This window comes from Ictidomys tridecemlineatus, chromosome 15, assembly GCF_052094955.1.
Source record: "Ictidomys tridecemlineatus isolate mIctTri1 chromosome 15, mIctTri1.hap1, whole genome shotgun sequence".
In the NCBI taxonomy this organism is placed as follows: domain Eukaryota; kingdom Metazoa; phylum Chordata; class Mammalia; order Rodentia; family Sciuridae; genus Ictidomys; species Ictidomys tridecemlineatus.
In genome coordinates, this window is record NC_135491.1 from 25712756 (window position 1) to 25728349 (window position 15594).

The following is a 15594-nucleotide window of genomic DNA, read 5'->3' on the forward strand; positions in this document are numbered from 1 at the left end:
GGTGTAGGGGGTACCTCCTATACCACTGCAGCCAGGATAGATGAAACTCGACCTTCCAGGGAGACACCCTTCCCTGTGTGTCAGGGAAAGCTAGTAAACCACTAGAGCCAGGGTAGAGGGGATTCACCCCTTCAGGCGGAAGACCCCTCACATCTTGGTATGGGGGGGAGCTCATATACCAAAGCAGCCAGAATAGAGGAAACTCGCTTCTCCAAGCAGGAGACCCCTCCAATCTGGGTGTCTGGGAGAGCTGGTACACCCCTCTGGGAGGGAGACTCCTCTTGCCTGGAAGTCAGGGGAAGCTCCTTAACCTCTGCAGCCAGGGTAGAGTGGACTCGCCGGTCCATGCAGAAGACCCCTCCCACCTGGGTGTTAGGTGGACCTCATATACCCCAGGAGCCAAGATAGAGGCAACTCACAGCTCCAGGGGAGTAACAACTTCAACCTGGGAATGGGAGTAACTCCTATATCCCCTTAGCCCAGGTAGAGGGGATTCACCCCTCCAGGCAGAAGATCCCTCCCACCTGGGTGTCAGGTGGAGCTCATATACCCCAGCAGCCAGGGTACAGGAAACTCACACTTCCAGGCGAGAGATACCTCCAACCTTGGAATGGGGTTAACTCCTATACCGCCTTAGCCAGGGTACCAGGGATTCACCCCTCCAGGTGGAATACCCCTCCCACATGGGTGTCCGGCGAGGGTGGGTTCTTATACAGCTGCAGCTGCGGTAGCAGGGACTCACCTCTCCAGGCAGGAGACCTCTCAGTACTGAGGGTAGGAGGGGGCTCTTATTCCCCACCAGCCAGGGTTGAGGGGACTTGCCCCTTCAGGTGCGAGACCCTCCCACCTGGGTGTTGCCTGGAACTTGTATACCACCTTAGCCAGGATAGAGGAGACTTGCCCATCCAGGCGGGAGACCCCTCCCACCTGGCTTTCAGTAGGAGCTCATATAAGACCAAAGCCTGGGTAGAAAGTTCTTGCCCCTCCTGTTGAGAGACCCCCCCAACCAGGGTGTAAGGGGGAGCTCAGATATCCCCACAGCCAGGATAGAGGGGAGTTTCTTCTCCTGGCCGGAGACCCCTCCCACCTGGGCTTCAGGGGGAGCTCTTATACCGCTGCAGCCAGAGTAAAGGGGACTTACCACTCCAGGAGGAAGACCCTGTCCACTTGGGAGTCCTGGGGTGCTCCTATACTTCTAAAGCCAGAATACAGGGGACTCACACCTCTCGGCTAGAGACGCCTTCCACTAGTGTGTCAGGGGGAGCTCATGTACCATCACAATCAAGATAGAGGTGACTCGCCCTTCAAGGCGGTAGAGCCCTCTCACCTGGGTGTCTGGGGGAGCTTGTATACCTTTGCAATGGGGATACAGGGGAATCTCTGCTCCACTTGGGAGACCCTTCCCACCTGTGTGTCATGGGGATCTTACATATTGCCACAGCCAGGACAGAGGGGACTCACGACTCCAGTAGGGAGACTCCTTCCACCTGGGTGTCCTGGGATGCTCCTGTACAGCTGAAGCCAGGGTAGAGGTGACTCACATCTAGGCGGGAGACCTCTCCCACCTGAGTGTCAGGGGGAGTTCCTATAGCTATACGACTGAAGCCAGGTAGGGCGGACTTGCCCTTCCAGTCAGAAGACCTCTCACACCTTAATATCTAGGTGAGCTCCTATACCTCCACAGCCAGGGTAGAGGGGACTCACCCCTTCAAAAGGGAGACCAATCCCAACTTGTGCTCTGGAGAGTTTAATTATTGCAGTAGCCAGGGTAGAGGGGACTCGCCCCTACAGGGAGGTGACCCCTCCCACCTGGGTGGAGGGGGGAACTCCTATACAGCCAGGGTAGAGGGAACCCGCTCTTGCAGGCGGAAGACTCCTCCCACCTGGGTGTACTGGGAGCACTTTTTTGACAAGAGCTAAAGTAGAGGAGACTTGTCTTTCTAGGGGGCATACCCCTCCCACCTGGTTGTCGGCGGAGCTTGTATACTGCCAAAACCAGGGTAGAGGGGACTCGCCCATCCATGCGGAAGAACAGTCCCACCTGTGTGTAGGGGGAAGGAGGCGCTTGTATACCGCCATAGCCAGAGTAAAAAAGACTTGCCACTCCAGGCCAGAGAACCCTCCCATCTGGGTGTATGGGAGAGCTTGTATACAATCACAGCCAGGGTAGAAGGGACTCATTGCTCCAGGCAGGAGATCCCTCCCACCTGGGTGTAGGGGATGCTCATATACCCTAGCAGCCAGGGTGGAGGGGACTAGCCTCTCCAGTCAGGAGACCCCATAATCTGTGTGTGGGGGGGGGGACTTCTATATCTCCAGTGCCAGGAGAGAAGGGACTCGACCCTCCAGATGAAAGATCCCTTCCACCTGTTGTTCAGGGGAGTTCATATACTGCCACAGGCAGAGTACAGCGGACTCCCAAAGGAGGTGGGAGACCCCTCCCACTTGGGTTTATGGGGGAGCTCCAATACCACTGCAGCCAGTGTAGAGGGGACTCGCCTCTCCAGGCGGAAGACTACTCACACCTGGGTGTTCAGGGGAACTTGCACTCCATCTTAGCCAGGGTAGAGAGGACTCACCCCTATAGCCAGGAGAACTCTCCCACCTGCGTGTGTTGGAAGATCTTATATGGAACCTGCCAAAATAGAGTAGAATGTCACCCTTCCAGGCAGGAGACCCTTTCCACCTGGATGTCCTGGGGAGCTCCTATACTGCTGCAGCAGGGTAGAGGGGATTCTAGCCTCCTGGCAGGAGACTCCTCCCAAGTGGGTGTCAGGGGAGCTCCTATACCGGCAGCAGCCCAGGTAGAGGGGACTTGCACCTCTAGGCGGAGACCTCTTTCACCTGGGTTTCTGGTGGAGTTTCTACACCGTTTCAGCCAGGGTAGAGCAGACTTGACCTTCCAGTTGGGAGACCCCTCCCACCTTGGTGTCTGGGTGATCTCCTATACCTCCACAGCCAAGGTAGAGGGGACTCGCACCTCCAATAGAGAAACCAATCCCAACTGGGTGTACTGGGGGGTTTGATTACTGCACCAGCCAAGGTAGAGGGGACTCGCCCCTACTGGCAGGTGACCCCTCTCACTTGTGTGTAAAAGGGAGCTCCTATACTGCCACAGTCAGAGTAGAGGGAACAAGCCCCTGCAGGCAGAAGACCCCTCCCACCTGGGTGTACTGGGAGCACTTATATGGCAAGAGCTAAAGTAGAGTGGACTCGCCCTTTCAGGAGGGGATACCCCTACCACCTGGGTGTCAGGGGAGCTTGTATACCGTCAAAGCCAGGGTAGAGGGGACGCGCCCATCCATGTGGAAAACCACTCCCACCTGTGTGTAAAGGGGGCGCTTGTATACCTCCTTAGCCAGGGCAGAGAAGACTTGCCACTCCAGGCATGAGAACTCTCCCACCTGGGTTTCTGAGGGAATTTGTATACCACCACAGCCAGGGTAGAGAAAACTCATTGCTCCAGGTGGGAGACCCCTCCCACGTGGGTGTCGGGGGAGCTCTTATAACCCTCAGACAGTGTAGAGGAGACTCGCCTCTCTAGTCAGGAGACCCCATAACCTGGGTGTTGGGGGGAGCCCCTATACCACCAGAGACAGGGGAGAGGGGACTCGACCCTCCAGGCCGAAGATCCCTTCCATCTGGTTGTCAGGGGAGTTCATATACTGCCACAGGCAGGGTAGAGGGGACAAGCCATGCGAGGCAGAAGACCCCCTCCCACCTGGATGTAAGGGAGAGCTCCTATACTAGAGTAGCCAAGGCAGAGAGGATTCCCCTCTCCAGGCAGAAGACTCTTCACACCTGGGTTTTTGGGGAAAAATGTATTCCAGCCTTAGCCAGGGTAGAGGGGAATTGCCCCTTCAGGCCAAATATATCTTCTACCTGGTTGACAAGGGAGTTCATACACTGCCACAGGCAGGGTAGAGGGGACTCCCCACTCAAGGTGGGAGACCCTCCCAACTGGGGGTCAGGGGGAGATCCTTTACCACTGCAGCCATGGTAGAGGGGACTCGGCCATTCAGGCGGGAGACCTCTCCCATCTAAGTAAGTGGGGGATCTCAAATACAAAAGCAGCCAGAATAGAGGGGATTTGCACTTCTAGGTGGAAGACCCCTTTCACCTGGGTGTCAAGGGGAGTTCCTATACTGCTGCAGCCAGGGTAAAATGGACATGCCCTTCCAGTTGGGAGACCCCTCCCACCTGGGGATCTGGATGAACTCCTATACCTCCGCAATCAGAGTAGAGGGGACTCACCCTCCAATCGGGAGATCCCTCACACCTGGGTTTGAGGGGGAGCTCCTATGCTGCCACAGCCAGGGTAGAGTGAACACGCCCGGCAGGAGGAAGACGCCTCCTTCCTGGTGTACTGGGACCTCTTATATTGCAAGAGATAAAGTAGAGGGGACTCGCACTTCCAGGAGGGATACCCCTCCCACCTGGGTGTCAGGGGAGCTTGTATACTGACAAAGCCAGAGTAGAGAAGACTGGCCTGTCCATAACGAAGACCAGTCTCACCTGTACGTGGGGATGGGAGCTCATATACCACCACATCCAGGGTAGGGGGGACTTGCCCCTCCAGGCAGGAGACCCCTCCCACCTGGGCTTCAGCGGGAGCTCTTATACCACTGCAGCCAGGGTAAAGGGGACTCACCACTCCAGGAGGGAGACCCCTTCCACCTAGGTGTCCTGGGGTGCTTCTGTACTGCTGAAGCCAGGATAGAGGGGACTCGCACCTCTAGGCGGGAGACCCCTCCCACCTGGGTGTCTGGGTGCGCTCCTATACCTCCTCAATCAGAGTAGAGAAGACTTGCCCCTCCAGGAGGGAGACCTCTCCAACCTGGGTGTGTGGAGGTGAGATTCTATACTGCCATAGCCAGGGTAGAGGGGACTCACCCCTACAGTTGAAAGACCCCATAACCTTGGTGTCATGGGGAGTTCCTATACTGCCAGAGCCAGGGGAGAGGGGACTTGACCCTCCAGGTGGAAGATCTCTTCCACCTGGTGGTCTGGGGAGTTCATATACTGCCACAGGCAGAGTAGAGGGGACTCCCACACGGGGCTTGAGACCCCTCCCACCTGGGTGTGGGGGGATATTCTTTACCACTGCAGCCAGGGTAGAGAGGACACACCCCTCCAGGTGAGAGACCCATCCAACCTGGGTGTCAGGGAAAGCTAGTAAACCACTGCAACCAGGAGAGAGGGGACTTACCCCTTCAGGCGGGAGACGCCTCCCATCTGAGTGGGGTGGGGGGAGCTCATATACCGCAGCAGCCAGGTTAGAGGCAACTTGTACCTCCAGGAGAGAGACACCTCCCACCTAGGAATGGGGGTAACTTCTATACCGCCTTAGCCAGGGTAGAGTAAACTCACCCCTCCAGGAGGAAGACTCCTCCCACATGGGTGTCTGGTGAGGGGGGGTTTGTATACAGCTGCAGATAGGGTAGCAGCCACTCTCCTCTCCAGGTGGAGACCCTTCCACCTTGGTGTGTGTAGAGGAGCTCATATACCACTGCATCCAGGCTAGTGGGGCCCACATCTCCAGGCAGGAGACCCCTCCCGCCCGGGTGTCATGGGGGAACTTGTATACCACCTTAGTCAGGGTAGAGGAGACTCACCCATCCAGGCGGGAGACCCCTCCAATCTGGCTGACAGCAGTAGCTCATATACCACCACAGCCAGGGTTATAAAGTACTTGCCCCTCCTGGCGGGAGACCCCTCCCACCAGGGTGTCAGTGGGAGCTCATATACTGCCACAGCCAGGATAAAGGGGACTCGCCCCTCTATGAGGGAGAGCCCTCCTACCTGGGTGTCTGGGGCAGCTTGTATACCTCCGGAGCCTGTGTAGCGGGGACTTAGACCTCCAGGCAGGGGACCCTTCCCACCTGTGTGTCAGGGGGATCTCACATACTGCCACAGCCAGAATGGAGGGGACTTGCCCCTCCAGGCAGGAGACCCCTCCCACCTGGGTTTCAGCGGGAGCTCTTATACCACTGAAGCCAGTGTAGAGGGGACTTGCCCCTCCAGGAGGGAGACCCCTTCCACCTGGGAGTCCTGGGGAGCTTCTATACCGCTGAAACCAGGGTAGGGGAGACTTGCACCTCTAGGCGGGAGCCAAATCCCACCTGGATGTCGGGGGAGTTCCTACACCAATTCAGCCAGGATAGAGCGAATTTGGCCTTTCAGTCAGGAGACCCCCTCCTACCTTGGTGTCTGGGTGATCTCCTATTCTTCCACATCCAGGGTAGAGGGGAATTGCTCCTCCAATAGGGAGACCAATCCCAACTGAGTGTCCTGGGGAGTTTGATTACTGCAGCAGCCAGGATAGAGGGGACTCGCCCTTCCAGGCGAGATACACCTTTCACCTTGGAAACGGAATAACTCCTATACAGCCTAAGCCTAGGTAGAGGGGACTCGCCGTTCCAGGTGGGAGACCCCTCCAACCTGGGTGTCTGGTGAGGGGGGGCTCTTATGCAGCTGCATCTGGGGTAGTAGTGCCTGGCTCCTGCAGGTGGGAGATCCCTCTCTCCTGGGGATAGGAGGGGCTTCTTATACCCCCACAGCCAGTGTCCTATGTCCTTCATGTGGGAAAACCCTCCCACCTGGGTGTGGGGCATTAGCTTGTTTATGAATACAGCCAGGGTTGTGGGGACCCTCCCCTCCTGGCAGGATACCCCTTCCACCTTATTGTCCAGGGGAACTTGTATACCACTTTAGCCAGGGTAGAAGAGACCTGCCCATCCAGGTGGAAGACCCCTCCAACCTGGCTGTCATTGGGAGCTCCAGGGTAGAAAGAACTTTCCCCTCCTGGCAGAAGACCCCTCCCACCAGGGTGTCAGAGGTGAAAGGAAAGTGACTACAACACTTGCAGTGACCACTGCTTTATTGCAGCAGTGCCAAAGGAGAGAGAGAGAGAGAGAGAGAGAGAGAGAGAGAGAGAGAGAGAGAAAGAGAGAGAGAGACAGAGAGAGAACCAGGGAGAGCAAAAGCAAGAGAGGGAGACAGAGAGAGCAAGAGATGGGAGCCCAGCAGGAGGGCAGGAGGGAGTTTTTATACCCAAATTCTAATGGGGTCTCTGGGTCTGCAAGCTGCTTTGTTGGCAGACAATGATTGGACCACACAGTAGGTGCTGAGGGTGTCATCTTCTGCCTTCAGGCAGATGGGACAGGGGTCAGATGTGGGTTTCTGTTGCACCAGACAGGTGAGGGTCAAGTGTTCAGCATTGAGTGGGGTTGAGTATTCAGACTTGATGCAAATAGGTGATAAAAGGACCAGACAGAGGGGTGTTGAGTGCATGGGTTATCCTGCAGAGAACTTAGTTCAGCCTGTCCTGCACCTAACATTCCTCCCCTTTTGTTTTTTCTAAGTTAAGGGGGGTAGGAGTGGCACAAAATCCTTTGGCTACTTCCTGATGAGAGGGGATGGAATAGGGCCTACCTGGAAGAGTAGGGAAATTTTCAGGGACAGGCCTGGGAATGGGTGGCTAGAGATAACGTCCAATGGCTATAGATAGTTATCTCCAAAGGGCAAAGTCCATAAAGTTTCCTTGAAGTCATAGGTTTTCAACTATATCAAACCATTTCTGACTGGAGGAGATCCTTGGTATCAGCCATTGGTCCTGTCATAGGGACTTTAGGAAGTAACTGAGGTGGCTTGGTTGAATTTAGTAATGTTAAGGGTGACTGCCCAATTGCAGCCAGTGGAAGAGCTATGGCCTTGACCCATAAATTGTCATCCTGGTGCCAAGTCACTTGGATGTTAAAGCACCATCTGTGGTTGGGATAGAAAATGAGGATTGGGGTTTGTGGAAGATGTGGATCCTCTAAGTGATGTTGAGGCCTTTGGAGACTGACTAGTTGAAAAACCTGAGATGTGAAGGCTGGTCCATTGTCTGACTATATGGTGGCGGGAAGCCCAAACATGGGAATTATCTCCACAATGAGGATGAAGGCAATGGTGTCAGCAATTTCCCTGGATATAGGGAAGTCTTCTATCCAACCTGAAAAATTATCAACCAAAGTAAGTAGGTAGTGAAGCTTTTTGTACCTAAGCATGTGAGTGAAGTTGATCTATCAATCTTCATCTGGCTGGTGTCTCCTCATCTGATGTGTGGGGAGTTTAGGCTTGAGGCTTCCTTGTGGGGATACTGTAGAGCAGGCAGAAAAAGTAGAGTGGACCTGCTGGAGAGTATTTCTCATTCCTAAGAAGTGAAAGAAGGGTTGTAGAAACTGGAAAGGGGGTTAGAGAGGGTTTTAGATGGGTGCAGAGTCTCTGGAGCCAGAGGAGTTGGTCATGAGTCGTAGGTCTCCTTCTTGAGCATCAGGGCTGGTAGTCTTACAGAAGTAGTTGATTGACTGGCTGGTTGGTGAATTCATGTCTGATCTTGCAGGAACTTCTGTAGGCAATTTAATGGTCATGGTCCTATTAGGAGAAACATAGGGGTCCTCCGAGGGGGAGGAGCCAAGGTCATACTTGACTGAAAATTCCCCATGGAGTCTGTTGGCCCAGTTGCTGTCTCCTCTTTTGTAGCTGTTCTCTCCTTCATTACACCAAGGAATGACTGTGTTTTGGCTTAACTGCTTTTCATAGGTCTTTAAGATTAAGCTGGTCAAAATTGACTTTGTTTCTATCTACTGTTAAGAGTCAGCCAAGTTCCCATAGGGGTCGCTCGTGGGAGAACTTGAGAGCAGCTTCTTAGTTCTGCTAGTGCCATTTGTGCTAGGATTGGTCCAGGTCTTGCTTGACCATGTGGCTTCCCTTGGAAGCATCAGGGATGTCTCCTGTCTCCAATGACCCTCTTATTCACAGAAAATTCACTGATTGGCTTTTCATTCTCCAGTGATCTCATTAATCTCCCTGATTAGGTGGTTATGTGGCCCAGAGTTGCAAAGCTCTTTAGAGAAGTTCTCTGTTCCCTATATTTAGGCTGACTCAGAGGTTAAGAGCCAAATATTCTTTTGGGTTGGGTTTTTAATTTTTTCTTGGCCATTTTAATTTAACTTTAAGTCTTGATCTTAAACATCCAGCAAAGTCAGTTTCACCAATCTTTTTTTTTGAAGAGAGAGAGAGAGAGAGAGAGAGAGAGAGAGAGAGAGAATTTTTTTTAATATTTATTTTTTAGTTCTCGGCAGACACAACATCTTTGTTGGTATGTGGTGCTGAGGATCGAACGCCGGGCCGCACGCATGCCAGGCGAGCATGCTACCGCTTGAGCCACATCCCCAGCCCTCACAAGTCTTAAATTAAGAGTACTGGGCTTTAGCTGAAGTCTGGCCTACTTTGGAGTCATTCTGTCATGTAGTAAGATGAGAAACAGAGCCTTATCTTAGGTAAGGTGGGGATCTTTATAAAACTTGGGTAAAGTGTTCTGGTATTGAAGCTGATCTTTGCTTTTAAATATCATTTTATAAAGTTTACATGTATTGTTATTCAAGGTCACATGAATATTAGAAAACACAATATGATATTACATTTAAATTGTACCCCAGTGTATAGAACTTTACATAAATTTATTGATAATAGGTCCAGTTATAGAAAATTAAATGATATAAATAAATCTGCAATATGTTATTTTTAAAAGCCTAAAATTACCATGGAAACTTTCGGAGAACACTAGCTTTATATAATGATTTTTTTAAAGCTTTTATCTTAAAGATTTATATACCTGGAAAATATGAACCCATTTAATATACAAAGAAGAATAATAGTACCACAATTACTATTGGTGTTTTTAAATCAATCAAGTTTAGCTCTTAAAGAAATGACATATTATAATATCGCAAAATAATAATTGTTGTTTAACCATAGTTGTATATTGCTTAATTCCTTCAAGATTACTGGCTCAAAAAACTTACATATATAACCCACTTACACAGACCTTCTTTATCACTTACTTAAACCTATATAGCAAACGTATACACACCTTCTTTATCACTTGCTTAAGCTCTCTTATTTACTTAATCATATAGACTTTCTTATCCAGAAACCTTTTTTTCCCTTCTATTAAATCTATACCTAGAACCTTCTAATTTCTCTTTCCCATCTGTTAACCCCTTATTTATTCACATCTTGAAACAGGACTTGTAAATTTCTAAATTCAGGAAAAATATTCCATTTTAATAAGAGATACTTTGTTATTTGCAGTACACAATCAATCACATCTGTTTCCTATTTCATGAAAACATAAACAATGTTTAAGTATATAGAATTATACTGTTGTAGGGATGGACAAGAGGCAAAGCACCTAAGATAGTACCAAAAAAAGGTAAACACTTTTATTTGGTTGCAGCTAGATTCAGAGGGCACAGCTTCCGCTGTAATCAATTAATCCCATGAACCCCAAGTTTAGGTAGTTTCATAATTTTGTAACAAGCATGTAAGGGGTGGGGCTCAGAAGTTCACAGTCTGCAGAAGTTTACATAAAAACAGATTTTTTTCTCTGTTCTGGGCAAGTTAACCCTTCAAAGACACCTGAGAAGGGGAGAGCTTCATTTTCACTTTCTTTTCACCCCCTGCCAGCTGTTACCATGGAGTCCAGTTGGTAACTTCTTTTATCTTAGAAATGTAGCCATCTCTGTGAAGACAGGCTCAAGGCCAGAGGTCTTGTTTACATATTTTTGTGAAAAACTATTAAGGGGTGTCCAGCACCTTTTTTTTCCAGCCAGTGGCCAAGTAAAACAGGACAACATGAAAAGAGAAAGTTTTATCTACATTAAACTTTTCTGTCGAGATTCTTTGCTGACAGTTCTATAACCAGCCATGGAGAAGATTTCTGGAGAAGGTTTTAGGACTTTGTTGTGGGCCTGGGTAGGGAGGGGGAAGATGGGAAGGTGAGGCTGAGAGCAGCTATAATGGATCTGAGAATGAGGAAGGAGATGTAAAAGAATAATGGGAAAGGGGTTTGGGATTTTCCCTAGCAACGAAAACTTGGGCAGCAGAACAGGTAAAGCAGAAGGGAGAATGGAAATGAATATCCCAAAAAGCCTGTAAGGGATGTTAAATTCTTAGTAACCTGTTTTCAGTGATAACAAAGCAACTTTAAAGGCCATTTTCACCAGATCTTGGATAGGGGTCCAAGTGCTCTCCTCAGCTTGTTTATGCTTTGAGTTATCTGGTAAGAGGACCTGGTGGGACCAGGTGTGGGCACTGATAGGAGAAAAAAGGAGTGAATGGGTGGAGGGATGAATTCAGTACCTGCTACCCCAGCAAGGGGGCAACATTTGAGGAAGGGCAGTGAGGTTTTTGATCTAGTAATTGAAGGGGGAAACATCAGGTTATTGAGGTTGGGGAGATGGTGGAGAGGCTGGGGCAGAAGGTTGAGGGTGAGGACCTATTCAAGACAGGTGATAGAATGAAGGTTCATCAGCAGGGTCAAAAGTAGTGGATGAGTCTGGAGGAGTAGAAGATTTGGTATCAGTTGTTGTGGGGGTTGGTTTGCATGCTAGAAAAAATTGTAGAGGTTTGCAAGAGGTGCAAAGAGCAAAATTGGATCAGAGGAAGAAGAAAGCTTGGACATTGGGGCTCCTTACCCATTTTTTTGAATGCTCACAGTAATTGTAAAGATCCCTTAGAATGAAGGGATTCAGAGACCCAAAAGGGGATCATTTATTTGGGTTTTCTAGGGGATAAGTGGGCCAATCCTGGGTGCTACATTTGATCAATTTTGGGGGTTTGATGTCCAGTATCAAGGAGAGGGTTTTGAGGTTATTCAAGAGGCATTGTAAAGGAGAGTCAAGCAGCAGAGAGGACGCATTACCCATGTTGCAAACATATTATAAGGGAAAGGGAAGGGGACACAAATGCAGTATAGGGTAGAAAGAAGGAAATGCAAAGGTAGTGTAAGGGAGAAGGAGGAAACTGATTTTTTGGCAAAAGGGTCATCCTCATTAGAGCCAAAAATCAGGAGTGCCTAGTGGCAGGTTCGAGTTGCAGAGATTGGTTGTCACTGAATCCTGACAGTAGAGGCTCCCATCCTGAATTAGGCCAGAGCCATGTGAGAACTTGGCTAAGGCTTATTGGGACTCCTGCTGGAGAGGCCAGAGACTCCAAGAGCCCGAAAGAGCGGGAGAGAGAGAGGAAGGGGAGGGTAAGTGTATCTCTAGCAGACAAGTCTTAAAAGTACAAGTACTAGGACTTTAAGAGAGCCACCAAAACCGTAAAGGTCTGGGTGGGGTGTGATTTTTAGTTCTCTGTTATGTGTTCCTGGAGGTTACACAGTCCTTTGAGGCTGACCTACAAAACCTGTGCTGGTAAACCAGCAGCTGGGAGGGGGAAGGGAAATAATTTTGAACCCAAGAGTCCAATCTGCCCAAGGAAGGAGTCCCTGAGGGCCACCATGGCCTTGAAGGCTGTGGTGGCATGATTTCCTCCCCACAGGAGGGCAAAGAGGTTCCAGAAGATCAAAGGTCAAATCCTCCTGACACCACCATTGGGTTTAGTACTCCAGGAAGGGGAAACTCACCAATCGAAAGCCGGGAGTGTCTGTAGTTCTGTCAGTGGAGAAAATGGGTTCAGGTCGTGCAGTGAGTGGCACTTCTGAAGGAAGAGGGACCCAAAACTGGGTTTCAACCTTCTTCCCGGGTTTTATTTATTTATTTATTTATTTATAGTTTTCGGCGGACAACATCTTTGTTTGAATGTGGTGCTGAGGATCGAACCCGAGCCACATGCATGCCAGGCAAGCACGCTGCCTCTTGAGCCACATCCCCAGCCCCCTTACAGGGTTTTGGCACCAATGAAAGGAAAGTGACCACAACAGTTCAGAGTGACCACTGCTGTACTGCACCAGTGCAAAAGAGGAGAAAAAAGAGAGAGAGCAAGAGAGAGAGCATGAGAGAAGAAAGAGAGAGCAAATGAGAGTGAAAGCCAGAGAAAGCAAGAGAGGGGGGCCCAGCAGGAGGGAGTTTTTATACCCAAATTCTAATAGGATCTTTGGGTCCACAAGCTACCTTTTTGACAGACAATGATTGGATCACACGGTAGTTGCTAAGGGTGTCATCTTCTGACTTCAGGCATATAAGGCATGGGTAAGATGTGGGTTTTTGTTGCACCAGACAGGTGGGGGTCAAGTGATCAGCCTTGAGTGGGGTTGAATATTCAGACTTTATGCAAACAGGTGATAGTTTGAGTGTGTGGGTTATCCTGCAGCAAATGTTTGTTCAGATGCCCTACAGACAACTTAGTTCAGCCTGTCCTGCACCTAACAAGGGGGAACACATATACTGCCACAGTCAGGATAGAGGGGACTCGCCCCTCCATGTTTGAGACCTTTCCCTACTGGGTAACCTGGGGAGCTTGATTACTGCAGCAGCCAAGCTAGAGGGGAAATGCCCCTACAGGTGGAAAATCCCTCCCACCTGGATGTGTGTGTGGAGAGGGCTCATATACTGCTACAGCTAGGGTAGAGGGAACACACCCGTGCAGGTGGAAGACCTCTACCACCCTGGTGTACTGGGAACTCTTATATGTCAAGAGCTAAAATAGAGGGGACTTGCCCTTCCAGGTGGGATACCCCTCCCACCTGATGTCGGGGGAGCTTGTATACTGCCAAAGCCAGGGTAGAGGGGACTCGCCCATCCATGTGAAAGATCACTCCCACCTGTGTATAGGGAAGTGCTTGTATACTGCCTTAGCCAGGGTAGAGAAGACTTGCCCCTCCAGGCGGGAGAACCTTCCCATCTTGGTGTCTGGAAGAGCTTGTATACTGCCACAGCCAGGATAGAGGGGATTCATTGTTCCAGTTAGGAGATCATTTCCACCTGGGTGTCCAGGGGAGCTCATATACCCCACAGCCAGTATAGAGGGGACTCACCCCTCCAGCCAGGAGATCCCGTAACCTGGGTGTTGAGGGGAGCTCCTATACTGTCAGAGCCAGGGGAGAGGAGACTCAACCCTCCAGGTGGGATATCCCTTCCACTTTGTTGTAAAGGGAGTTCATATACTGCGACAGTCAGAGTAGAGGGGACTCACTACTAGAGGTGGGAGACCCCTCCCACCTGGGTATAGGGGAGAGCCCCTATACCACTACAGCCAGATTCAAGGGGATTTTCTTCTCCAGACCAGAGACCCTCTCACCTGGGTGTCAGGGGAAGATCCTTTACCGCAGCAGCCAGTGCTGAGGGGACTGACCCCTCCAGGCGAGAGAGCCATCAAACCTGGGTGTCAGGCAAAGCTAGTAAACCAATGCAGCCAGGGTAGAGGTGATACACCCCTTCAGGTGAGAAACCCACCCACCCGGGTGTGATGGGGGAGGAGCTCCTATACCTCTGCAGCCAGGGTAGTGGGGACTCCACCCTCCAGGAAGGAGACCCCTTTAATCTGGGTATGGGGGTAAAGGGGACTTGCCACTCCAGGTGGAAGACCCCTCCCACCTGAGTGTCAGGGGGAGCTCATATACCATCCCAGACAGGGTAGAGGTGACTCATCCCTAAAGGTGGGAGATCCCTCCCACCTGGGTTTCCTTGAGGGCACTCCTATACAGATGCAGGCAGGGTAGCAGGGACTCGAAACCCCAGGTAGAACAAAACTTTCACCTGGGTGTCCCGGGGAGTGCCTATCCAGCAGCAGCCATGGTAGAGGGGACTCGACCCTCCAGGCAAGAGTCCCCTCCCACCTGATAGTCAGGGGGAGTTTATATACCTCCACAGCCAAGGTAGAGGAGACTCACCCCTCCAGGCCACAACCCTCCCACCTGGGTGTTAGGGGAGCTCCTTTACTGCCATAGCCAGTGGAGAGGGAACTCATGCCTCCAGGCAGAAGACCCCTTCCTCCTGGGTGTCTGGGAGCTTCTATACTACATTAGCCAGGGTTGAGGGTACTCTCTACTCCAGGCAGGAGACCCCTTCCATCTTGCTATGAGGGGGGAATCCTATACCACTGCAGCCAGGAGAGAAAGGACTCACCTCACTAGGCGGGAGACCCCTAAACCCTAGTTGTCAGGAGATCTTATATAGTGGCAGAGGCAGTGAACAGGGGACTTGCCATTCCAGGTGACAGACCCCTCCCACCTGTGTGTGGGGGGGAGCTCTTATACCACTATAGCCAGGGTACAAGGGACTAGCCCCTCCAGGGAGATGCCACCCACCTGGGTCTTAGAGGGATCTAGTATACCTCTGCATCCAGGGTAGAGGAAACTCGCCCCTCCAGGCTGAAGACCCCATTCTACTTGGGTGTCAGGGTGGGGGAGGTCTTATACCACTGCAGCCAGGGTAGTGGGGACTCGCCCCTCCAGACAGGAAACCCCTCCAACCTGGGTGTCAGGGGAGGCTCTTATACTACAGCAACCAGGGTAGAGGGGAATTGCCCTCCCTCCAGGTGGAAGACCCCTCCCACCTAGGTGTCCGGTGGAGGGGCTCTTATACTGCGCTAGCCAGGGTAGAGGGGACTTGCTCTTCTAGTTAGAAGAGCCCTCCCTCCTGGGTGTTGTGGGAGCTCCTATACCACTGCAGCCAGGGTAGAGAGGACTCGCCCCACCAGGCGGCACACCCCTCCCACCTAAGTGTTGCAGGGAGCTTAAATACCAAGTTAGCCAGGATAGAGGGGACTGGAGGTGCGAGTCAACTCTACCCTGGGTGGGGATTTTTTGAGCTCCCCCTAACA